Source organism: Homalodisca vitripennis, chromosome 7 (genome assembly GCF_021130785.1).
Source record: "Homalodisca vitripennis isolate AUS2020 chromosome 7, UT_GWSS_2.1, whole genome shotgun sequence".
Taxonomy (NCBI): Eukaryota; Metazoa; Arthropoda; class Insecta; order Hemiptera; family Cicadellidae; genus Homalodisca; species Homalodisca vitripennis.
Genome location: NC_060213.1, coordinates 92,715,032 through 92,742,714, shown reverse-complemented (window position 1 = coordinate 92,742,714; position 27,683 = coordinate 92,715,032).

The window sequence follows — 27,683 nt, the reverse complement described above, 5'->3', positions numbered from 1 at the left end:
ATATATGTTAAGATTAATCAATTTATTTCAAGCCTAAAAATGGGTTCCTTTTCGTTTACCTTATTCTAATTTCTTCAAAATTTAATTTTTGACTTTTTTAAGACCCTTATTACTGCATGTTATGTTACTGTAACTATCCCTAAATTTATTTAAAAGTTGTTAAAATACAGGGCTATACCATATTCATAACTTTAGACAACGTCAATAGAGTCATTAAATGTAAAACATTATTAATTGTACAATAGAATTTACATCTTAACGATTTAAATTGGATAAACTATTTTTATGTCAGACAATGTTGGAATTATGACTAGAGTTTAAATGGTGTATATAAAGTTAGATATATACGAGTGTTATATAGTTACATAATGATCAAGTTGGGTACTAAGGTAGCATCATAGAATTACTATTAAAAGTCTGCATGCTAAGTCACTATAATAAGACCTTGAATGTGTTAGAATAATTAGGCCACACGTAATTTTCCGTTTATAGGTTTATTGTTCTGCTATTTTCCCGTTGCTTTCATTATTACCCTTGATACTATTGCAAACATATTCACTAACCTTTAGCTAAATCCGTGAAGTAGTTCCTTATTTCTACATAAGCAACATATGTTTTTATTTTGGTGCGTATCATTCCGTGGAATTTAGCTACGAGATAATGAACAATTAAAATTTTTGCAATGGGTAGTATGATTGCAGCTGGAAACTTTTATAACAATTAAATCCGTAAAACACAATAAATCCATAAACGATTTAAACTGGGTACATTGTTATCCATGTTATTTTATTTTAATTATTAACTATTCTAACATATGCAGCATCGTTTAATAGTGACTTTAAACCGAGTAATATTGAATCACATTTCAATTCAATGCAACTTACTGAATTGAGCTACACTTGAAACCTTTTACATTCATCCTAAGCGAAAGTTGTTTAATAACGTATTGTGTCTTATTGTCTAGCATATTATATTTTTTACGTTTTTTTTAGTTTAAAAGTTTAAGTAAATCATATAAACTATTATTTCCATGTCCGTTTTTTTATATATATCCCAAAATTTTTTATTAACTTTATTAGAACCCTTTAATACTATTTTTAGGTATGTAAACGAAAAGAGTGCATTAAATAAAACTAAAAATAAAGGATGCCCAAACAAATTTAATAAGCTATTTATTAAATTATTCATTATTTATAAAACAGATACTTTTATGGAATTATGAATGTGGCTTTTAGAATCAAAATGAAAAATATTTAATTAAAACATAGAATTATCAGTTTAGTTGCCAAATACTACACATTGTAGTTAAAGGACGTGTATTTTAAGTTCATTAATTTGATATAAATATTTGTTTATTATCAATCAACTTGAACTAACATAAATGTTAACAAATTAAAATACAAATTGGATAGGAATAACCTCTATAACTGTAGTTAAACTAAGTAAGCTCGAAATCAATGTTTGATTGAGACCGTTCGTAAAGGCTTAACCTGAGTGTTGGGGCTACTACAAACTTCTGATTAGACCAAGATTGGCTGGGGTAACTCAATTTTAATCGTCTGGAGATAAAGTATTGTAATCGTATGCAAAGGACTCATAATTCGGAATTCCTCTAAATTTAATACATTTTAAAAATTACGTAGCTAATCTTTTAACCATATCTATTTTATATGACTCAGTGCATATAAATTAACACACATAACTTAAAACAAAACTAAACAAGAAATTAGAACAAGAAGTTAGTTCTCTAAGGACAATAGTGTGGTATAACTGTTAAAAATTCAATAAAAAAATATATATTATCTCTTAAATAAAAGTTATGTTTATCTCTTATTTATCATTTCTCTACTTGAGATAAGCAATTGCCATAAGCAAGAAATGTTTAATAGTAATTGCACTGTATTTTTCTCTTCGAGGATATCAAAGCTCACGTTAAAATTAATTTCTATACATAATACTACTTATAGGATATAGGTATTATTTACCTCGAAGTTTCTAATGAGTTCATGCAGAATTTGCGTAATAACTTCCATGTAATTTGGCTAACAACTGTATGTACGCGCTCTTAAGATGTAACAGCTATGTTGGCTCCATAATGTATACAACTAAATAGAAAAAAATACAAAACACAAGCAACAAATCATAAAAACATATTTACCACGCAATAAACACTATGTAAGTTACAATAAGTACTTATGGTTTTATTGAGTTACACATTTTAGACATTATCAGTAAAGCCCACATACACGTATCAAATATATTTAACTCTATTAAAAATGCTTACCCACTCAAAAATGTAAACATAATTTTCTATTTCGATTGCAATATTTTTATGAGTAAACTTCTCCAACAAGTGTTTTAAGATAGAATCCTTTCGAACATGTATTTAAATTTGAAGAGTTTACAGTTACTTTTATCGTGGTTTTATGTTCCCCGTACGCATACACGTAGCTGTTGCAACAAAATTTGTGTTATTTCACTTTGTTGGTAGGGGGAATTTTAGAATGGTAAAATGTTTATGTTTAGAAAAAAAAAAAAAAACTTTTAGTTGTATCAGTACTATATTAGTGATATTTCAATATCTGATTTCTGAAATCTTGCCAAATAAAATAGACCGTAATGAGATTTACTTTAGTTTTTAGGAAAAATGTTTAAATAAAAGAGTCCAAGCGTTGAAACAAAGAACAATAGAAGTTCAAGGTGTGGATTTACGAGGGAGTGAGTTGTACTTAGTTCTCTGGACACATGTAAATAATGGTTTTAAATCTTCCTGTAACCAAGGCGTAGAGACGATTAAGTGGTATCAGACTGAGTAAAATATTATTTATGATTTAATGATATTGGGATTTAAAATTTAGTTCAAATACGTCAAAAAGATTTCAGGAAAGTACAGAATATGTTACAGTATATCTTATCGTACAGTTTTTTCTTTATAGTTGGTTATTGACGATGGAAGGTATGAAAGGAGAACAGGATTTCAAAAATTTGCCACCCTTGTAGGATATAAAAGCTATAACACCAAGGTGTTATTATTTGTAACCAATAGCGTTGGGAAATCGCCGAAATCCTGTTATATCGTATACATTATAGCAGTTTAATGCTTGAAATAAAAATATTTATTTTGCATTAATTATAGTATTTTATTCGTCACGACAAACAAAGTTTACCGTGTTGCTGGAAATATTTAATGGAAAATGCCTAGTAATAAACGCTTTTTGAGTGATATATGTTTTTCTGAATACTGTTGTGTTTCAATTTAATTGAGCGGGGTAATTTTGGCGATGTAAATATAACTAAAATGATCATAAATGCTCCTATAAGCCCCCCAAAAAATTAATCGTCAGGTTTAATTTTATAGTCTTCATTATAACATTAAAGTAATATTTTCAGAATGTATGCGTATTTATGTTATTGAATTTTAACATGAATTATTTTACATCGTAAGTGAATTAACTAAGTAATTCGTAAGTTTTAAGTAAGTAAGATTTAGTTATTTTTTATTTCTTACCGCTCACTTTTATATAAACGCAATTTCTTGTTGTTAATAAAAAGTAGCTTACGGAAAAGCAAAATAGATGTTAACGTCAAAATTAAGTTAATTAAGTTTTGTACGATTGATGAAAATTTTTAAATAAATAAGCTTGAAATCAATTGTTCATTAAGATGGTTTCAGAAGGCTAAACGTAATTGTATAACTGTAAGTGTTGTAACTGTTGATTTTCGTTTATGAACTTTGGAGTAACAGAGAATGATAAAATTCAGAAGAGCTTATCTGTAGACAAGATTGAAAAATCTTTATCTTAATATCTAATAATTTGTTGATCCGAAAAAGAGATTTAGTATATTTTTTTAGACTTTCAAACTAACATGCATTATAATTTAGCTACTAGAAATGTACCATGGTAAGTTGGTATTATACAAATAGGTAAATAAAATAATCAGAGATAAAGCAAAGACTGACGGTAAGCTCAAGGTGTCGTTTTACGCGGGAGTAGAACATACACATTTGAAGGCCGCAAATGTCTGTGTATACTGGGCTATCGACGATTAAGCCTTACGAGGACAACTACAACATCTTTATTTAAGATTAACTTTTAAGTTATTACTTTAGTATGAAATATTATGTTAATTCGTTTTAGTAGTATTACATTTTAAACAATCCAATACCAAACAAGTTAAAGTTTAATCTTTATTATAACACTGTTTATAACAAACATTGAAATTTAAATATTTTCTATTAAATATAGATAGATACTCTTAAAATGTTTTGAGAGAACCAATGGCCAGTCAGTTCTGTGAGATGTAGTACAATTTTAATTCCAGTTAAGAATTGGCTTCAAATTTTAACCAAACTGAATCTCGTCCTTGTTTGTTGAATTGTATGAAATCCAAAAAGGTCAGGAGATATTAAGAAGCATAATATGATGAAAACTAAGGCACTTTCCTTTTTAAATGAAAATTAATATTCGATAGAACTATTTTCTATAGAGATGCTAAGCCAAAATAAATTTACTATTGATGCAAAATGTAGTCTTTGTTTGTAAAATAAAAAACCTTTCATTCAAGTGGAAAAAACTCTATTGACAAAAGTAGTACGATATTTTTAAATACAACAATAAATATGTTATTTCTTTTATATTAAAAATGTGTCTTTAAAGTGGATTTGATTGATTGTTTTTTTATGACACTAACTGCGGCGAACCCACACTGATACTTTTCGCGCTGTCTTTAAGACTGCGCTAGCCTCGTGCCGTTATATAGATTTTATGTTGAAAGTTTTAACCAAATGCCATAGCGTTATGATAATATAATATTAATTTTTTTTTACCTTAACTTGATCCTAGAAGAATAGTAAATAAGAAATATTTGTGATAATAATACTTTCTGGTTTTTGAAATAAGAAATTTAACACCATGTACATGCTGAAAGATAGAAAAATAAGCATTTATTAACCATATTTGTTTTACATTATCTGCTTGTCTTAAAAATAAGAACATATTTGAAAACAATTTCAGAATAGTTCATGAACAATTTGTATACTTAGCTGAAAATGACTAAGTTAACTTAAAAACATGCTCTAATACTATTTTATCATTGATAACAAAACGTAAAACATTTCGGTTTGTGACATTGATTAAAAGGTATTTTATAAGGAAATTTTTTTATGGTTATACATTGTTTATCAATTGTTGACACAATGTATTTGAGCAACTTCATCAGGAACAGCATCAAAGCTCTATTTCTATGTTGTTAATATTTACAAAAATTACCTACGCCAACCAGAAGCCTGCAATGAATAGATTAATGCTTTTGACCTTGTATAAACACAAGTAAAATATAAATGTGGAAATTTTAGTTTTACCATAAAAGTATTATTTTTTCTTATAAACCATTTAGGGTTTTCAGGTGTTTTAGGTAAAGCAATTAACCTGAATAGTGCCTGATGAAACGTGAATGTATAGCAATATCAGATGTAAGAAGTCGCTAACCTTGTTCCCGCCAGAACGCTGTTGTTACGGCAATACATTAACGATATCAATGTTCTATAGGTGTAAGCCGGTGTCGTGTCGTTGGCTAATTTATTTTCGTGCGTTGTTTCGTCACAACTTACCTAGATAAAAACGCTTAATACCGAGGTGCATTTTACACTTTTTACCTTAATAATAAAATCAGTTCATAATGTCCAACTAATGTATCTGTTTCAATCATCATCATCAAGTTTAAATAGTTAATTAATTGAATTTGACAGAGTATATTTAACTATAGTAAAAGTAAAATAAAATATAAATATGGTCGTGCACTTTAATCTGTACATATCCATAATTAGTTATACATCCACATCAAGTTGATATGGTAAAGACGAATATTGCAAATGAACCTCCGATATACAAATCTCACTTCCTTGTTTGACTAAATACAATATTCTTTTAGGGGAAAACACCGTTAAATTTAATGAAACTTGCTTTATACACTCAACGTTGATAATAAATAATATGAATCACTACTAAAGTAGTAAAATGCATTTGTGTACCAATTTCTGTATATGTACAAACAACGCTAACATATTTGAATTTTAAAATAATAGAGTTAAAAAACGTTTACTTTTGGTACATTTCAAATGGGGCCTTACTTATTTACGCAGATTTTAGCAGAGAGTTAAGAATAATGATCATTCATTTTCTGTCAGTACAGGAACCCCTATAGTCTAACACTGTATTATACGTAGGATTGCTTAAGTTTCATGTGTTTTGTAATGCTTTGTATTATTAATTGAATGATCAATTAGACTAAAATAGTTTACTAGTTTATACCTTATAACAAATAGCATTAATTAATCCAATGATCTCATATGATTGATTTCTGGATTTAAGTTTATAATTTATATTGAGGTGTATTTGTACAAATAATGGATTTTACAATTTAAATAATTAGAGTATATCTACCTAATGCTTAGAAAGTAAGTGTATGCCACTTTATATTAACTTACTATTAAGAACTAAGTTTTTCCACTAAATGTTAAACCATTTTAGCTTTTAAACGTATGAAAGGAATACTACGGTTTTTGTAAAGGTCGCTAGTGGCTGCATTGCTTAGAAGTTAATATTTTTTCTATATTAACAGAATAATGACCAAAATATCTAACTAAAAACCATGACATGGAAAACAACACTTAGATCTAATACGATGAATATATATTTACAACGTGTAATGTTGTACAAGAACAATCTTAGGTCATTATCGTTTGTTTACGTGTTCGTTATCAGACATTCAGAGGCAGTTCGTTGTTCAAAACAAACCTTTACTTACTGCTCTATATAACAACACTATGAAAGGGCTTTCTTAATGGTTGACTACGTAAAGTTATATCTTGAACGGATTTCATACATATAAAGCGATATATACGAGATTATTTATTTCGTAATTATTTCAATGGTTCGTGAAAAGGAAGTTATATAACTCTTTTTTTTAGCATAAAAATGGACACATGGTATTTTTTGTAAATTAGTGGAATTTAGATTGGTGTGAAATACGTTTAGTCAAGGAAACTAATATCTTGAGTAGTTTTCATATTAGTGGGCAAAACTTGTGAAAAATATTTCCTATCTAAACACTTGGTTTTTATTATTTTCAATATATTTAGCATATGTTAGCTCTTCGCAGGAGGTTTCCAAGACGTACTTTATAATAATATCAGAACTTATCCGAGGCTTTTCACCAATGCCTCTGAAAAATGTCATGTATTTTATTGAACAGTTCTTACATTTTCAGTCATATCTGAAGTATATCAAATTAATGCGGAGAATGTGAAATTGAAAGTCTAGATTTGCACTGAAAGCACTCGTGATGTAATTATATGAAGTCCTATTGTATTTTATGAATAAAATTAAATCAGGGTTAAATTAATGTTATTGATAAAAGAAAGGATATCTTAAATATCACATATATTACCCGCTGCTTTGTAGAATATTTTTTAGCCTACTCAACTGTAAATAATTTATGTGATTATTTTTATATAATTTAACTGATTTAATAATTCAACATAGCTTACATTTATATTAGTTTATAACTAAACAATCCTTTTTGGTTGAAGCAAGTTCAAGATGATTTTGGTTATGTTCAGTTGCACGTTCAGACAATAGTCTCATAAACTTCAACGCAAAATATCAAACTAGTGGTTACTTGACAAACGTAATAATAGTCAAGTTATTTATAGCTAGGGGTAGAGGAAATATTCTCATTCTCGTCTCTACTATTAAATATTATAAGAATTTTAGTAATTTTTGTTGTTTACAATAATCTTCACCTGTACATTTAAAAGATTCTGTCTACGATCTACAAGTAAATAACCGCTGTGGCTCTAAATTAACGTGAGTAATATTCAATATTAGATTGGGTACAACCCTTTGCGGTGATTTATATAGAACCACCTATAGCGAAGGGAATTAGAGAACCAGTCAATTCTGTATTGAATACAACACATGAGTATCAACAAATGCTTGTCAGTAATGAGTTTGGTGCACAGTTACTGAACACAAATCCACTTGTGATGAGCTGATTGAATACAGGTTTGGCATTTAATGTTGCTCTGAAGAGACTAATAAATTGTTTTGATTTTTCTTCTTCTAATAGAATATACGATATTTACACAAGGCATGTTAATTTATTTTTTAATTTGCATATTGTGAAAAACTTTTAAAAGCCATAAATAATGTAAATTTTAAATAATGAACATAAAATAAAAAATTAATTTATGCTGTGTGAGAAAATGTCCGTTAAATATTTTACTCAAGCTCGTAAAACTACATGGTTTTATTATTCAATAGACATGAAATTATAAAATATATGGAGTAAATACAAACCTCTTAAATTAAAAAAAAAAACATTTTATAAATTATCAACTAGGGTATATATATATATATATATATATATATATATATATATATATATATATATATATATATTTTGGGTGTCATGCTGTTAAAAAATATTATTTAATGTTTTCTTAAATGAAAAAAAAATATTTAATTTACATTCGATAGTGTGAATATGTCATTGACACTTCTTCCTTAAACATAGACAGAAATTTATTTCTACTATGACCCAAAAACAAAAGTGTAGGTATTTTCGAAGATGAAGAGTGGTAACACATTAAGAATATTTAATAAAACTGAAAAATGTGCATGCAAAACTGGTGGTGATATCCTGTAATTTGTAATTAAATTTAAAAATTAATTATGAAATTATGAACATGCGATCATATATACTATCTCCAACATATGTCAATGAACTTAACTTTTACTTAGGTAACAATATTTCCGATTGAACTGAAATAACATTTTTATTAGTTTCGTAGTATCAATATAGCACTCTACGACTAAGGGCAAAGAACAAGATTAACTTATGTTTGCATTTGGCAGATAGCCAGACACAATCAAGCTCAAATGGTTGGCATATCTCCAAACTCCGATGCCGACTACTAACTACGGCTAAGCTACCTGACAGTGTATATTATCTTTGGAGAAAACTTTGCTTAAAAGCACTAAAAAGTTACTATTTGATACGTGTGTGTGTGTGTGTGTGTGTGTGTGCGTGTGTGTGTGTGTGTGTGTGTGTGTGTGTGTGTGTGTGTGTGTGTGTGTGTGTGTGTGTGTGTGTGTGTGTGTGTGTGTGTGTGTGTGTGTGTGTGTGTGTGTGTGTGACCTTAAATACACACTTAACTTAGCTTATTACCTGAGTAAATTACAGTGGGGTTTTACATTTAACAAAAAAAACTAAATTTATTTTTTTATAACTATTAATTTATGAAAGCGTTGTTTGTTCAAGTAATTTATTAGATTAAGAAACATTCGTATTTAAGTCATCAAACAATAAATCGTTTATGTACCAAAAATGAAATAGCAACAGTACGACGGAGCTTTTAGAGAAGATAATGGTAAACTCGTAAATCAGAAGGAAAGCAAAGGTACGAATGAATTAACAAGTTTGAAGTGGTTCAACATTTAGATATCTACACTATTGATCTACTATTGATCACAATAAAATATTCTTGAAATAATTGGTAGTCGATTATGCATTATAAAAGTGCATTTAAATTAAAAAAAGGAATGCATATAGTACAAAATTACTGTATGAAATAATGCAATAGTCTGTAGTAAGCAGAAAATATTGCTTACTAAGCATCTGCAATATTAACGCAGAAGGTCAAAATAACTTTAGAAGAATTGAAATGTATACAATTAATAGTATGTGTGATACAGTAAACCCTTTATTTTTTGATATTATACACTAATAACAGCAATTTACTGTAAAAGGTTTACTATGCCAAACCAATTTTTGCATATTAGAATTTACTGAGATTACGTGCAAAATATATAGTAAACTGCATTCGTAAAATTTCCTTTTGAACAGACACAAATGTAACCATACAGAAAAGAAGCAGCTACAGAGAAATTAAAAAAGTGACAATTTATCAGATATATTGGGATGGGTTGGGCTACACGTGTTGCTATGAACGTTTTATAATGTCATATGATTTGACTAATTTTTGTGTTGCTAACGTATTTATAAATATATGTTCTTACTGTTAAAAACCATATATATAAATATTAATATTGCCAACAAAATCCTATGAAGTGGCATGTATTATGGTTTAATTTGACATAAGGACCTATATAGAACAACGTTAGGTGGAGTAAGCCACACCACGAACCGCGGAACATGATTAGTTGAGGTGGCATGCAAAATGTTAAATATATAATATTAAACATTTTGCATGCCACCTCAATATCATACCATTCGCGATGTGTTACTTCAGATAACTACATAGGTAGCAGGATTGTATAGAAATTTACACAATACTGACGCATAGCTGTATTCTATAGTTGAACATGTCATATCGAAAAACTTATATATCATATTATAAATATAACAACTCGACAATTCACCTAGGACAGTACTCATGGGTGTTTGGGATCTACTACAAGACATATGGAGATCGCTATGAAATGAGGTGTGGAGGAATATAAACACACACACACACACACACACACACACACACACACACACACACACACACACACACACACACACACACACACACACACACATATATATATATAATATTTAGCAGTACAAGGTATCTTCTTCCACAGTTTTCAAATATAAAAAAAATTAAGGATTCAGTTAAAGTAAAGTACAGTAACTAAAGTACAACTATCTAACTTTAGAACAAAAAACAAGAACCACTGCACTCATGTACTTTATGTCTGCGTTCTGTAGATTATAAGATGCATGGAATAATAGCATGATGGGGTCTTCCTGTGACGTCGTAATAATATGTTTTAAATTTTATTTTAAATGTTAATAACAATCATACTGGAAATTATAAACTAAAAGATAAACGGTTTGTAAAAATTATTATATCTGCTCTATGCTATGAATTTTAAATACACCTGTATATCATATTTAATCACTGCTTATAGTGTAGGATATAAGAAAAAGGGTTGGATCTGAGTTAAAGTAAGTTTGTGTATTGATGATCCACTACCCATAGGTCCTTGCTAAATCCATTAAATAAAATCAAACAATTGACACAAAGAGGCATCGTTGAAACATTGTGAATTATAGAAGTGTTTTTTCATGAGGGAGGTTGTGGATTAGCTAGTACCCTATTGGTGATAAAAGATTTTCGAACAGTTTGTGCTATTTGATGAGTAAGTTCTCCCTCCCTTTCAACTTTCTTCTGGTGCTTACCTGTGCTCTGAATTAACTCACAGTTTAATATTCAGCAAAAGGTGACACCAAAAAAACATATTTAAGACAATAATCAGTCCAGAACGAAATACTGTTACTATACAAACAACTTAACAGCCAGTTGCACATGTTTTAATGGCCAATAAAAATAAAAAAATTACGTATACTAAAATAACATGAAAGGAATTCTTAAGTTTTACAGCAACAAAAAATACATAAGTTGTGGACACAAAATGCATACCTATTCATACAAGTTTAAATCAAACATATACTAATAATAAATCAGTATAGATTCGGTGACTTTTTAATTTTATAAAAAAAATATAAAAGGAATATATAATTAAAATTTTGTGTTATCATTTATAAATTGTTATAATCTTATTAGTAGAGTACTACATATTTACATTTAATAGAAGGTTATTTTAGAAGAAATTACTCAGTGGTAAGCTTCCAAGACGTGGAACTAAGGGCTTTAATTGAATTGCAGAGTGGAAGGGACTAATTGGAGTGCGGAAACGCTTCGGTTTCTTTGAAACCCCAACACAAATTCAACTACAATGTTCTTTGTCTCTCTTAAAGTGTAATGAAACCATCGTTAGTTTATGCAGCTTGTGAAATGATTAGAACACCTGAAATTAATTTATAGTTATATATAATAGACCATTATACTTTGCATACGTCTTATAACAGTAGAAAATTTAACATTGTAATAATAATACGTATTGCAGCGTTATCTGTGTGAAAATAATTATGAGGTGAATAATTTTCTATCTTAGAACTAAAAAATAAACAAGTGTTTTTACAACTACCAAATAAAGTATATTACACATATACTTTATGACTCGGGTAGAAAATAATTATCTTAGTTTAGATTATCAATAAAAATTTATCACATCATCGTTAGTCAATGCAGCAGAGACGCTCACATTTCCTGGCCTAAATGAGAATACTATCATCTTTAGTAAATATTAAACGAGATATATTTGAATTATATATATATATATATATATATATATATAATAATAATAATAATAATATATACAATGTATATATATATATATGTGTGTGTGTGTGTGTGTGTGTGTGTGTGTGTGTGTGTGTGTGTGTGTGTGTGTGTGTGTGCTTGTGTGTATTTATGTATGAAATATTATATTTTTATGTTCAGACATTCATATTTATTTACATAAAAAAGAAACATATTAGTATTAATTGTTAATACATTTTTAGATATACAACACATTTGATTTATTTATGTATTAATAATTTAATTACTAGAAGATTAATGTGCAGTTGAACAACAAACGCACATGACTGATCAGCTATTTGTTAATAATCATGTGTTTAGAGGATTGAGTGGTTCTATAATTACCCTCACTGTGTGCTCTACACCACTCCCTATGAAGTCCTGATCCAATTTTTTAAAATAAAAAACTGTCGTTGTCCTTTTCTTATAAAACCAAGAATTATAGTTGATACAGCAAATAACATAAAACAAACCCCTTTAAATACAACTAATAGTTTTTTACATATATTTAAAAAACTAAAAACATAATTTGAACATTTCTTATCGATAAACGTGTTACAACTCTGCAAGTAAACACGTATAAGATTATTTAGATAGTTTTTACTTCAGCACATACACATAAAACTAACATTTTGTATTCTTGGCGTGGTTTTTAAGGCATTACCACAGGAACATGAATTTTCTCATTGTACCCTTAGTTAGCCTCATACATCTTTGTATAAATAAAAGTGAAATTTATAAAGATCTTCCTTCCTGTCCTTAGAAAACTGTCGAAACTCATGAACGAATTAAGAAATAAAGAATTATATGAAAATTATATTTAAGTTTACATATAATCGGGGCTTATATGGAATGCGATTAATATACTAATTTATTGAGTGTACCAAAGAAAATATGCAACATATAATTTGCGTCAAGAAATTCGAAAAATACGTTTTTAAACCCTACATCGGGCGCTAAACGGAGTTTTCCTCCGTGTATTTTTTATTATTAAAAATAGTACTACTTTTCTGATGTTGGCAGTCGTTTCCCGCAGTGTACTTCACGAGCATCTTTCGGGGAAGCGAAACAATAGCCTCCCGCTTATCTTTGTCAAAATCTGTCAGTATGAGGTCTACTTCCGTGCGAGACTGGACGATTCCTCCGTGAGCGCCCGATGTTGTGTTTGTAGTGCTTGAACGAAATCTCCGTGAGCGCCATATAGTGTTTAGTTTTTATGGAGTAATAATCCGTATGCGCCTAAATGTGTGACCTGTGATGGTTTCTTTTTAAGTTTTACAATAATATTTTATTTGAATTTTGTGAAATGGAGAATGAAGACGAGAGACTTTTCAGTACAGTACCAGTGTCCTAGGGAACATTTCAGTACTGTTTATGGAGTGAACATCGTCGTTATAAGAACCAGAAGGAAAATGTTTTGAAACTTTGTGTAGTGTTTAAAAAAAATGTTTAGTAAGGAATAAATTTTGATTTTAGAGTAATAATTGACATTACAATTGTATAATATCTCAAGATTAGAAGTAAGTTGTTTTTGTAAGAAGTTAAAAACTAAGTTAATTTCCATATATTATTACAGTAGGTTAAACATTTTTACAATTAATTGCATTATTCCTTAAAATAAATCATGTTGTTATTATACAATAACATTTTTTTAATTTTGAATTTCTTATTTAGAAAATTCATCACATAAGAGAGTAATTTTTATTTAATTTATAAAAATTAACATATTACATTGTAATTAAATCAGTATGAATATTTAAACAAATGAAAAACATTTAAACGACTATGATATCCTTTTTCGCTAACCTGGAGGAAACCTCCGTGAGCGCCTGATGGTATTTTTAATTTTAAGCGCCTGATGGAGGGTTAAACAGTACTTCTAAAATGGATAAATTTTTGTAATGCGATATCCGTATTATTATGTAATATTTTCACTATTTAAAATGTTTTTAACAAGTTGCATTGTGACTGGCTTATGTTTTTTTACGTTTGGGACATTTGGATGTTACTTATAAGTAGATATTAACAATGCTATTAAATATAGGCTGGAAGTTTATACCTAAATTAACTTTTTATTAATCCTTTCTTGTCTCGGAAAACCGAAGGGTTATAAAGATTCAGGCATTTTCAAAATTATAAGTTAGAAAAAGTACAACTTTCGTTTTTACCATTGAAGCCTTACTTCTCATGCAGATCTAAAAAGCAAAAAATAAATTAATAAGTGCTACTAGATTATTTATAAATAAACTTTAATCTGCCATCATGTCTGCCATCCAATGCTGCATTTTTTGCTTTATCAATGTATTACATACCCGTAAATAATGTTTGACTTCAACCAGGCAAACTTAGTTTTATTTTTTTATAACAGATGATCATGGACAATGTCCGAAATCTCAGTAACCTATCAAATCATCCATTGCCAATAAAAAGTTATTGACCCAAGGATATACCAATAAATATTAGTTGAAATTTAATATCTTATTACCATTTGTACGCCAAGAATGTACTAATAAATATTGGTTTCAATTTAACATCGTATTACTATAATTTACACGAATTTGAAGGCTAATAAACCAAATTCAATTGTTTAATTATTTAATGCGATCATAATAGTCATATAAGAAAACTCACGGAACGCCATAATTTGATATAACTCTTTAGAATTATTCCTAAAGTCATGCAATACCAATAAAGAAAAGACTACGGTTAAAATTGTATAGACATATAATTTTGTATATATTTTTAAGTATTATTGACAAATGTCTCTTGAAACTATTCTGTATTTGATTAGGGCTTCTATTAAAAAAATAAAGTGTAATTATTTAATTTATTCTGTAATAATAACAGTCAGGAAAGCAAAAACAATTACAACGTATGTAATTATATTTTGACTTATATTAATCTAAACAAAAACACTACACAGATAAATAATTCTTCTAATTTTTTTGCCAGTTACTGAAACATATGTTAAATTTTTTGTGTTTTTTACCTTGCTTTAAACATATACAATGCCTTACTAATTGAAGAAATTCTTATCCCTATGTAACGCTGTCGATATGTGTCCAATAAAATAAAGGAAAATTAAAGAGTGTCCATCACTTTCCCACATAACTTTCATTCCTTTCTCGCACAAATGCATGCTATGTGAACCTGCGGAGTAATTTATATTGTTACATAAACTAAGATCTTATAGATATATTTTATTATTTTATATTTACGTAAATATTTGAGTTAAGATTATACAGAATCACATTTCAGTACGTGATAATAAATGCATTGAAGTTGGACAGTGTTTAATTTGTTCTCCTTATTGTCGTACATAGAGTATCTGAATTAAGTCATTTACGATACTAAACCCATTATACCTTGATAGTGACACTTAAAAGTTTTACTACAGATCAAAATGTAAATACAAATAATGTTATCCCTTGTTTAATTTCCTATATTGTAAAACGTTAAACTAATGCTACTTGAAAACTCCGTTTTGTCTCTGCAAATCTAAATGTACGTTTGTCCAAACGATATAACGAAAATATAACATCCTATAGACTTAAATAGTTTACTGCATTTCCAGAAATGAGCTATAGATTTAATAATTTCCAGAATTACCGTCTGACCTAATCGTATGATTGAGTCAATCGGCGCATTGCCAGAAGCCTTTTACGCGTAGATTGGTGTGGCGTTCTCTTATCTTGTATAGTTTATACTATTAAATCAACTATTTAATATTTAAGCTTTAAATCATAGCCACCAATAATTTAATTAAAGGTCGCATTTATAAGTCTTTTTATGTAAACATATCAATAATAAGTGGTCAGATGCATTTAAAGTGATTATTAAATAGTACCTGTTATTGCAAAGCAATCTGTTTTATGTCGAGATTAGTGTTTCATATTTTTACTTCTACATATATTATATCACATATTAAAATGTTATAACTCTAAGTGATTTTTTCGTTTCTCTGGATTCTACATTGTTTTGTATATATATATATATATATATATATATATATATATATATATTCAAATTAACAATTTATATAAAATTTCAACGTATGTGGAATTTAATCATGACACGTTACAATCTGAAAGTACTAAACATAATGTTATTAATTTACAAAATAGATCTAATTTGAATCCGCGTGAGAAGTATTTAAGGAAATCTATAGTAATCAGAGCTACTTTAACATTTTTACCAAATGTGTTTTAAAGGGTGTACAAACATATTCATAATCAATGAGTTAAACAAAGCTATAGTTATTGTATGACCTGTTGTCATCGAAAATTATTATATTATGGAAATTGAAACAAGTGAATAAATCATATTCTAAATTATAAACATGGACGCGCCTAACATATATTATATAGAAATTATTAAGATAAATATGAGTTTTAAAAATTACTTATATCAGATACATTATATCTTTTTAGTTCCTGTTATAGGACAATTGTAATGCCAGCCTTCTCGGATGAATAATGTAGGCACTAATCAGTGAACGTTCTCCCTGCAATGAATAGTGCAGCAAGAATACGCTCTTGTGCAGCAAGATACGTTACAGTCCACCAATCTATTAAGTTCATAAAATTATTGAAACAAACCCCTGTACGCCCTTTATTTGTCTTCGCTCTTAACTTTAAAAATATAACTCTTAACCAAGTAAATGTATAACCGTTTATCATGAAATATTTGTGTAATATAAATTCCAAAATCTATTAAGGTTTTTATTGATTTCTTTTTCGAGTATTTATATAACATAATTAACAAATTTCGGTATCATTAAAAGGAAAATTCACATTTAATTCCATTATTAAATTCTAAAAAGTACTAACTCAAATATATGTACCTCGTGAGGGCTATAACAGGGGTGTGTTAATTTAGTCAGTTAATGTAATTATGTAAGCGAAATTATTGTAATATATTTATTTTTGATTGATAAATCATATTTTTATAACTAAATGTGCAATAAACAGTGTCACAAGAAGTTCGAAGAATAAATACTCTATAAAGATTATTTAGAAAATTTTTGAAACTAAGTTTAATATATCGTTCTGAATGTTGAAGTAAGGTATTATCCAGTAATGTGATTAAAGAATATTTAACTACATAAAGCAGAAAAAGATAATGAAATAGGTGTATTAAACCGATATGAATTTTAATAATGCATTACACATACCCAAAATTTACACTTGTGCTGTTTCTAAAGTTTATAGCAATGGGGACCATATCGTTACTCATATTGTAAAGTATTACAAAAACTGCTCAATAAAGTTCGTATGGACAATGTGTAATGTCCAAAGATTTCTATGTTCCACATCTGGAACAGATATTTATAGACTATGTTAAATATTTTAAATATATCAATAATATTTTTATAATTGAATACAAGTTGTTATATTGATGTTTCCGTTATCTCCCTCAATATTGTTAGGTACAATAGCAACATTTTCATAACTTACCAAGGAATAATAAACATTTTTTAAATATGTGCTCAAAATCTATCAAGATGTATAAAACTACAATTATGATAATAAGCTATCAACGCTCTATACTAGAGGATTATCTCGTAACAGTCCAGTGTAGCCTTATTTCATTAAAAAATCATAAGTGGTCTCCATGCAGACATATTTCATTTCTCACTTTATTATCCGAGCTCATACGAGTTAAACTAGCTATTATACAATTTGTTTATCACCTTAGTTTAGCCTTATAGTAGGTACAGGAATATGTTGAGTACTCGCAGAAAATATTTATTTGTCACTTTTATTTATAGGCCTTAAAGGTTGAATATAAAACAAAACACTAAAGCTTAAAATCATTTTGATAACATAGACATGATCTTAGCTTCTCACGCAACGTAATAATTCAAACATTATTATTATAAATTAATAAATTATTATTATTATTGTATTTTACCTGAAACCAACGATCCACTGTCACAACGATATCTTGATGTAATGTATGGAGCTGGTTTCATTAGTTGCATTAATGTGCCAACCAGAGTTACTGGATTTTCCAAAAGTTGTATTGATCGTATATTTACGGATATTAAAACTACGGACGGTCATCAAAGCGGAAATGACGGATCACTATTTTACTGTCTCGCAAAGTCAACACAGTTTAATTAAAAGTAAAAGAAAACAATCATCTTTCGTTAAAAACACATATATTGACTTTGATATTGCTGGCCGTCTTGTCTCTGAAAGAAATTTGACACCGATTTTAGAGATCGAGGATGTTAGTCTGTCTGCATCTAAGTTTGTTGAATATTTGCAAGATATTCTATTACAATCCTCAATTAATAAGAACCCAATTTCTTCTAAGCACGTCAAGCTAAAGCCGTGGGTTACCGCTGGACTAATTAAATCAATTCGAGTTAGAGATAGAATGAGTAAGCAGCTCAAACGCCAGCCTTTTAATACAATGTTAAAAACCCGTTTCAAGCACTACAGAAATCTCTTAAATAAAACTATTAAATTGGCTAAAGAAATTTATTTTAGAAATAAAATTAATGAATCAAAAAATAATAATAAGTTCTTGTGGAAAAATATTGCTGAAATTATGGACATGAATAAAAAAAAAAAATCCTTTCCTATTGAACAGTTTCTAGATGGCAAAATTTATATTGAGACAAATGATATAAATGATGTAGCTAACACATTAAATGAGTACTATGTTAGGGTGGGTGCCAACTTAGCCAGTGCTGTGCGTCCCGTGACTGAAGTCGTTATGAATGACGAGGATTACGGGGCGAATTCTTACTTCCAGCTGGACCCGATATCCGAGGATGTCCTTGCTCGTGTTGTACAAAACCTTAGAGGCGGGTCTGCTCCGGGAGAAGATGGAATCCCGGTTACTCTTATCAAAATGTTTTTTAATTTATTAAAGCTTCCACTTCTACATATTATAAACAACAGTATGTCACAGGGAATTTTCCCTGCATCTTTTAAAATGGGTAAATTAATCCCAATCTATAAGGGAGGCCCAAAAAATCGATGTGTTAGCTTCAGGCCAATAACTTTAACTAGTGTTTTATCTAAATTATTGGAAAAATGTGTTAGAATTCAACTCGAAAAATATTTAAACATCAATAATATTCTTGTACAAAATCAATTCGGTATCAGAAAAGATAAGAATTGAATGACGATTTATATTTGCTAACTAAAAGTGTTCATGACACGATTAGCCGTAATAAAAAACCATTATTGATTTTTATAGATTTAGCTAAAGCTTTTGATACAGTTGATAGACAATTATTACTACAAAAATTAAAATATATTGGAATACAAGGGAACTCTTGGAGATGATTCAAAAGTTATTTGTCCGATCGGTATCAAGTTGTTTCTGTTTTAGGCCATACAAGCGTTCCTCAAAAAAATGAGTATGGGGTTTTGCAAGGCAGTACTCTTGGACCCTTCCTTTTCTTAATTTTTATTAACAATCTAGGAAGATTGACTCTGTGTAAAGGACAGATATTTCTTTATGCGGACGACACCGCTTTGTTATTTGAGGGTGAAAGCTGGGAGGAGGTGAGGGATGTGGTTGAGCGCGGTCTACTCACTGTCAAGCGCTGGTTTGATCAATGTCGGCTCACAGTTAATATAGCCAAATCTAAATGTATGCCAATCTCTATACGAGCTGACGGCGATCCTTTTGTTTTTAAGCTACGGTTGCATACTTGTGGTGGCCAGGATGGATGAGTTTTGTGTGAATGTATTGATAGGGTGAGTGAGTATAAATACTTGGGTGTAGTTTTTGACAATCGTTTGAAGTGGTGTAATCACGTAGCTTACATGCGGAATAAAGTTCGTAAATTTATCTTTATATTTTGTAATCTGCGTAATATACTTACAATAGATCTTTTAAAAACTGTATATTATGCTTATGTGCAATCAATTCTTCAGTATGTTAATTTAGCATGGGGTGGCTGTTTTCAAAATAACCTTGCTCCCTTAGAAGTCGTTCAAAAAACTATTATAAAAGTAGCTCTGAAGCGAAATCGTACTTATCCAACCAATTTATTATTTGAAGAGTTTAAAGTTTTTAACGTCTCGCAATTATATATCCGAACAATAGTTTTGTACATTTTTCAACATCGAGATTCAATTTTCATTCACAGTAACCACAGCCATTTTACTCGTTCTTCACTTCATAACAGAATTATTGTTCCTAGACTCGTTAAAGCCTTTAATTCAACATCATCTCACTATATTGCTCATGTAATTTTCTCAAAATTACCATACTTTATAAAAAACCCAAGACCTTGCACTATTAGTACGTACAAAAAGTTAGTCAATAAATGGTTAGTAGATGCTGGGCGATATGGATTTCGTCAGTATTTTTCCTCAATCTACACCTAGATATGCTTTTTTATGTATTAAATTTCTGTTATATTTTTGTATTACAATCAATGTTAGTCTGAGTGTTTGGTGATTCTGTACAATCGTTTGGACTGCAGGCCAACGAGGACATGTGGTGCGAGCAAGGGTGCGTGATTGGTGTGTGTGTGTGTGTGTGTTTTAGTGTGTGTGCGTGGGTGTGCAGGTGTGGTCCAAATCTCTCTCTAATTATATCGGCTAAATTTTAATTAAGTCTTTCTGATTGCTCTTTTTTTTGTAAGTCACAAGTTTTTATAAATTACATTTTTAAGTCTTCAAATTGTATTTTCTAAATAAGTATATTCCTTTCAAATTTTCGATAATTTATTAACTAGATTTACTCATGTATTCCATGCTCTGGCCTTGTATGGTTTATTTTAGAGGTTAAATCTTCATTTTTCATTTGTTAATGAAAATGGTTTTATTAATGACAATTCATTTCCTTATTTTAATTTAAGTTTTGTGTGTGTTATTTGTAGTGCAGACTGAGGAACTCGTTTCCCCACACACAGGCTGATGCCCATGTGGGGATAATTTCCTATAAGATTTTTGTTATGTATTATATTTTAGTCTGTACATAAATTTTGGAAATAAATAAATAAATCAATCAATCAATAAAACGAAGCGAAAGTTTCAACGAAAAACAGTTACGAGTTTGACTTTAATTTAAAGTTAGTAGAATCACTTGCTGTCTCCAGACAATAAAACAAAGTTAACTAAATTTGAAATGCAGTTCGGTACGTCCCGCAGTCATTAGTTAACAAAGTCCCTGCAGATGGCGTTAGGGGAGGCTCTGTTGCCTCATAATGTTTATTCTGAACACTATATAATTGAACCTAATGCTTTAGTTTTTATCATTATTACAGTATGTTTTTTAATAAATAACCAGTAAAATTAAATATATTTGTAGATACTAAGTTTATGATTTATCAAATATTAATAAATAAGTTAATATTATGTATTCATTAAGTAAGATATGGAACCATACCATAGTGTTTGTATCCAAAACTACCCTTTTTTTATTCATGGAGTAATACAGATGTAAAATACACGTTGAATATTGTTGAATTGCATAACACAATTTAATAATCATCTCTTGAGAACAATTTGTTTGATCTTTCATTGTTGTACACTAATGCTTTAATGAATCTACGAATTGTCCGTTTTTTTATTTATTAATTCAGTTAAAATCCAGGATTACCCTTTGTCATATAATTCTGGAATTAAATATTGCTATTGCATTACACTACTGATCAAAAACGGTATATTTGTGATAGCAGCTGTTTATTAATAGATGAATTTGTCTTTCAAACGTGATTATTAAAATTTTTTCGAATGCCAAATTATTTCAGGCAACTTGTTTACTACTATCTTTCATATTAAATATTTTTCGGATTTAAATGAATATTTACCAAAATTATCGAATTGGCACTAATTTTTAAAATTTTTACTATAGGCAACAACACATGGTGCTATTTATTTTAGTTTATAAGATATTGGTAAGGACAACAAAATCAAGAAAATTTTAGACCAAGAACAATCATATCTATGCTCCAAATGTTTGTCCCATTCGCCTAGACTATATTTTTACGTCCAAAACTTAAATTAAATTCGATAGTAAAGTTCAGGTTGTAAAGGGTACATATTTGTAATTTAAATATTATTATGGCAATAAACTTTAATTTCTTATTGAATTAAAATCTGATTAACGACCACTACCTTCTTCTATCGCATCTTTATGTATTGTTATAATAGAGCGGTTGCTCAAGATTTTGGCCAGAAAATGTATTCCAGTTAGATTAGGTTCTAAGACAGCGTTTTTAAAAAACGTAATTTATTTCAATGCTTTAAAGTTATTGCCATGCTTGTAACCATATTAAGAAGCACTGCTTGGTTGTTTTTTATGTCCTATTATGTTTTATTTTTTATAAATCTTGTAGTAGTTTTTTATGATTACATTCACAGAACTGATCATTATTCTGAATGTTGCGATTAGGATTAAGTATCATTATTCTATATTTGTTATGAATAAATTTTAAATAAGAAAGTTCTCCTTGTTAATCGATATTTTAATTATAACTACAAAACTATGGTATCTATATTGCATAAAAAAGATTTTTAATGGCACGTAATTGGATAAGAAAAATTGTATTATGTGTAATTACTTTATAATAGTTTGTTTATATGCCTGTAAATTATGCCTTAGTCTATAGTTTTTAAACACAATACCATTTGTAAGTATGAGGCATCTACCACTTTCTTATAGCAAGTGGTTGGGCTGGTACACGTACAGAGCTATATTCCGGTTATTAGCTGCAGTTGGAAGTATTGCCACCTAATTCTGTATTCTAACATTTTTCAGGATGCTTCCATTATTGTCTGTATGTGAACTTATTCCTAGTGATTAGAGCAAACTTTTAGTTTGTCCAGCATGAGGTTTAGTGTTGCGCTCCAGACTCCGTTGCTTGAACTTGAGCTTAAAAATTGTTAGAGATTGATAAAATCAAAGCTTTCTGACTACTCCATTAACATCCTAGCACAGTGTATTGGTTTCATAACCGTTCCAAGCCTTCAAAAGAGGTACGATTATCAGTGAAAATAAATAAATAGAACGCCATTGTTCTTAAAACTTATGTTATATGAAGGTAAATTATTTCAAAATCATTAAGTTTTAAATATCATAAAACAGTTTGTTGTGATACGGTCTATAGTTATATACCTTAAGAAAAGATACTAAAACCATTTAGACATTGTGGAAATTTAAAAGAATTACAAATCAACAACATTTGAAAAATTAACCTGTTAAGCTCTTATCTACAGATTAAAATGAAAATGTTACTGATGTTAGTAGGTTGATTCACGGAAGCAAGCAAGTGTGGGCGTTTCTGAAATTTCTCCTAATATTGTCATTGAAAATAAAAAACAGTATTATATTCTTTCCTCGCCCAGTAAAAGGACATTTTTTATCATAGGATACTTTTGTAATATAACAAAATATAAAAATCTACATTGATAAAAATCGTATATTCTATTGTAAGAGTATAATATTAAATTTAAATTTTTGTAAAAATTATTCCACACTTAGTTGCTATTGTTTATTTGTTCTGAAACATTGATAGTATTTATTGTACTTAGTTACTAATATATTTATAGATATATTGTATTTTAGTTACTGTGAAGTAAGGTGAGTAAATAGTTGATTTAAATTTACTTTTAAACTGAAACAAATACTTTTTAAAGAATGGTTTACGTGGTTTCTGTGAAACCGAAAAGGTTCAGCTTTCTCATTAGTCCTTTCCACCCCACAACTAAATTAGAGCAATTAGGTTTTTGTTTTAAAGTTTGCTCCTTTCACAGTAACCTATATTGATATTTTACTTATAAATATATGAGTTGGCTTTTGAAATAAATTGGAGATATAGTAAGATCTATAATTAATTTTGTAGAATGTTTTATAAAGTTAAAAAGTTTCACAAAATTTTCATGTATTCGCAACATGTATATTAATGCCGTATTTGAATTTTTAAGACTTAAGACGTATAAAATAATTTGTAATGGAGGATATTCAATAACTTTGGAAAGAGTATATTATATATAGCCTAATATTAAAAATATATTTGAGAGGAGTAAAAGTGTTTTGTTTTATAAAAGATCAAAAGCTTTTTGAAAAATGAAATAACACCTTTATTTATGTGAGGAAAAATAAATAAATACTTTACTTAATGTAATTCTGACAAAATATTACATATGAGTAGAAAAGTATTTTTATTCATAAGTAACCTTATGCGGTGTGATAAGCCCCATAGCTTTAGATAAATGAAATATATTCATATACTACCCACACAAGTATATGAAAATACCGAGGAATTATTTGTCAGTGATTTATAAAATTCCGTCCTTTAAATGTGTGCAGTTATATTTTTTCTTGTATTTATTAAAACCATTATGGTAATGAGTTCACTTCATATTTTTACTTACTTCGGATATTATTTCTCTCACCAGAAGTATGCTAATAGTATTAATATGGGTGTTCATACATGGTTAGTACAGTTTTGTATAGTAATAATACGAATGCGTTAGATTTATTTTGTTTTATGTTAATAAAGTACTGGCGTAAAACGATTTTTCGTGGCACAAACAACATTAATAATACTCTACCACTCATTTCTACCCATGAACTCACAAAAGTTTTTGATAAAACCTGAAGAAAGGCTGCCAAATATTTTCCCCATAAGCTTATCTACAGTCTCTCCAAGTTTGCTGTAACTATTTCTTCTATGAAGCCCATATGAAAAATTCACAAGTTATAACATATGTGGAAAAAGAAAGCCGTTGCCCCACCTTCTTTAATCAAACGTTGTGGGAAATGCTATCTAAACATTAACAGATATCTAACAAGCAAATAAGAGGTGCGTTTTAAAGCTGGAGAATAACTATTAGAATATTCCTCACACACGGAATAACTATTAGTTCATATATATATATCTTGGTAATTTATTAATGTAATGAAGTTTAAAACGAACGAAATATAATACACACAACTGTTAATCATAATTCCACGCAAATCTTTGATTTATGACGAATATCGCGCAGTTTCAATTACTACATAAGAATTCTGTGTACTCTGGACCTGTTTCTATTTATTTCCCAGAAGTATGACAGTTATGTTAATAACTGAAGCAGACGTGTTACAAAAATATGTTTTATAAATTCTAGGCTGTAATTTTTGTTAAAGGTTGTAGATTTTGAAAAATTAGAAAGATACCAATTAAGTTGATTCCTTATGATCTTTAGGTTGAGTAACCATATACTAATAAAATATAATAGAAATGGTTAAATAAAAATTAAAGAAATTATTTCTTGACGCCCAGTATTATAAACAGAAAAATGTGACATATTGTGTTTTTTTTATTTAGTTTTGTTACTCAATCACATAAAATCAAGTAATCGGATTTATACACAATTCGGCATGTATAATCTTTTAATATGAAAATAAAACACATAAATAATTTAGTGCCAAATACTATTTTTATAAAATATGTATTTCAGAATTATTTATATGTATACAAAATTATTTAATACTAGTAAAGTAACAGATAGTAAGATTTGCATATAGGTTAGAACATATAGGAAAAATAACTGTCTGATTTTGTATAATTTATAATAGAGTATAGTATTATATATCCTATCATAACACCTAGTATGGCTATACTAGATTTACAAAATATCAAGTATTACCGATAGAAATTTATCATTATACCTATTTCAAGTGCATTTTGTTATATGAAATCCGTGACACACATAAGAAAGTACAATTTCGTTTGAAGTATTGTTGCACAAGCCGGGAGTAACATACATTTTTTAATTAAGAAGGCATAAAATGTTATACTCAGTTTTAAAGAAATTTAATGACAGTTGTTGGGCTGATTGATAAAAGAAAGAAGCCCTTTATAACGGGCTGTAAACATATTCCCTGAAATCTACGTTTGCTAATTATGAAATGGTTACTTTTCATAATATAAAATATTATGAGTCAAGAAACTTTTAACCTAAAAACGTTTTATATTTTGTAATAATTTCATTAACATTGTTGTAATATTCGATATATTTCTAACATTACAAAGATCACTTACTTCAAAATATTAAAATAACAATTATTATTATAACTTGTTGTACAAAAGTTTTAGTAGTTTTGAAGTGTTAAATTTAATTTGTATTTTAATAAGTCTAATTATGGTTGTGACGTTTCTTTAGCAACATTTTTATTAAAACCGGTATTTATAAAATTAATATTTTAAGAAAATGTAAGATAAGGCTCAATGTAAATGAAAAAATATAGTTATAATCACCAAAAAGTCTTATTTTCTTCCCAGATGAAATTAAAATACTTATTTGTTAACTAGAGAAGTTACAAAAATCTTTTTAATCTTTTTAAACCAAGTCAGGACGACACAAGTATCGAGCTTTAAATACAGATATTACTTGATTAGTTAAATGAATCAATATTACGTTTCATTCAATAATAAATAAATTTGTAGTTTGTACATTTATTCAACCCAATCCATAGCCCAAAAGAATTAGTCACTTCAATAAGGAGTTGGATAGAAAATAAACAGAGAATCCCCCTGCCTAACACAAAATGAGCGTGATAATCCCGTCCCAAGCGGCTACAGAGCAAACAATCTTAAGGCTTCCTTCCTTTCCGTAAAATGAAAATTTTCCCCCTGCAAAAAATTCATCCATAGCCTACTAGAAGGATTTTAATAACTATTTTTAATAATATTTTTTAATTCCATAGGTCATTTTTCCCAACAAAACCGGTTAACGCATATGCAAGTAACGCCAATTCAAATGCACCCTTCCAAAATCCGGATGCAATAAACATGGCTCACATAAGGTTTTAGCGGTTTCTCTATATAACACCTATTCCAAGAAAACACATTATATATTTAACAGGTATCAAGGCAAATGGTATACAGCGTACTGTATGAGTTTTGGAGATACATTTTAAAACTTATAACAAGGAAAGACAGGGAGGTGTGTGTCCTAAATAAATTTAGCATGTATTTTAAGTTGCAATAAAGTAGCTCAAATTTCGTGCCAGAAATAAATTTGTTTGAACCAAAAATACACCTGATACTAAAAGAACCAAAATAAGAACCAGATGCAAAATTGCTTATACTTTGACCTTATTAACTATAAATACGGCAATAATATCTACTTAATTCATGCCTTTTTATTTTCAATTTGTCATATGACCTCTATCATATTATATTATAAAGTTTTTTGTCAAATGTACGACAAAATTTTCTAACATTTATTTGTAATAAACTTCTATAGAATTAAATATTGTTTTGCAACAATTACACCTCGGTAATTTAACACATTAGTATGTAGAAAGACAGGAGGTGTCCTGGACTTGGCAACAGAATCCCATCGGCACAGAGTCAGCATGCATTATGTTTTTATAAATTATGGCAATGTTTTTTTACGGATTCACGTAGTGTGGTCTTCGTAAAATGTGGTTTTAG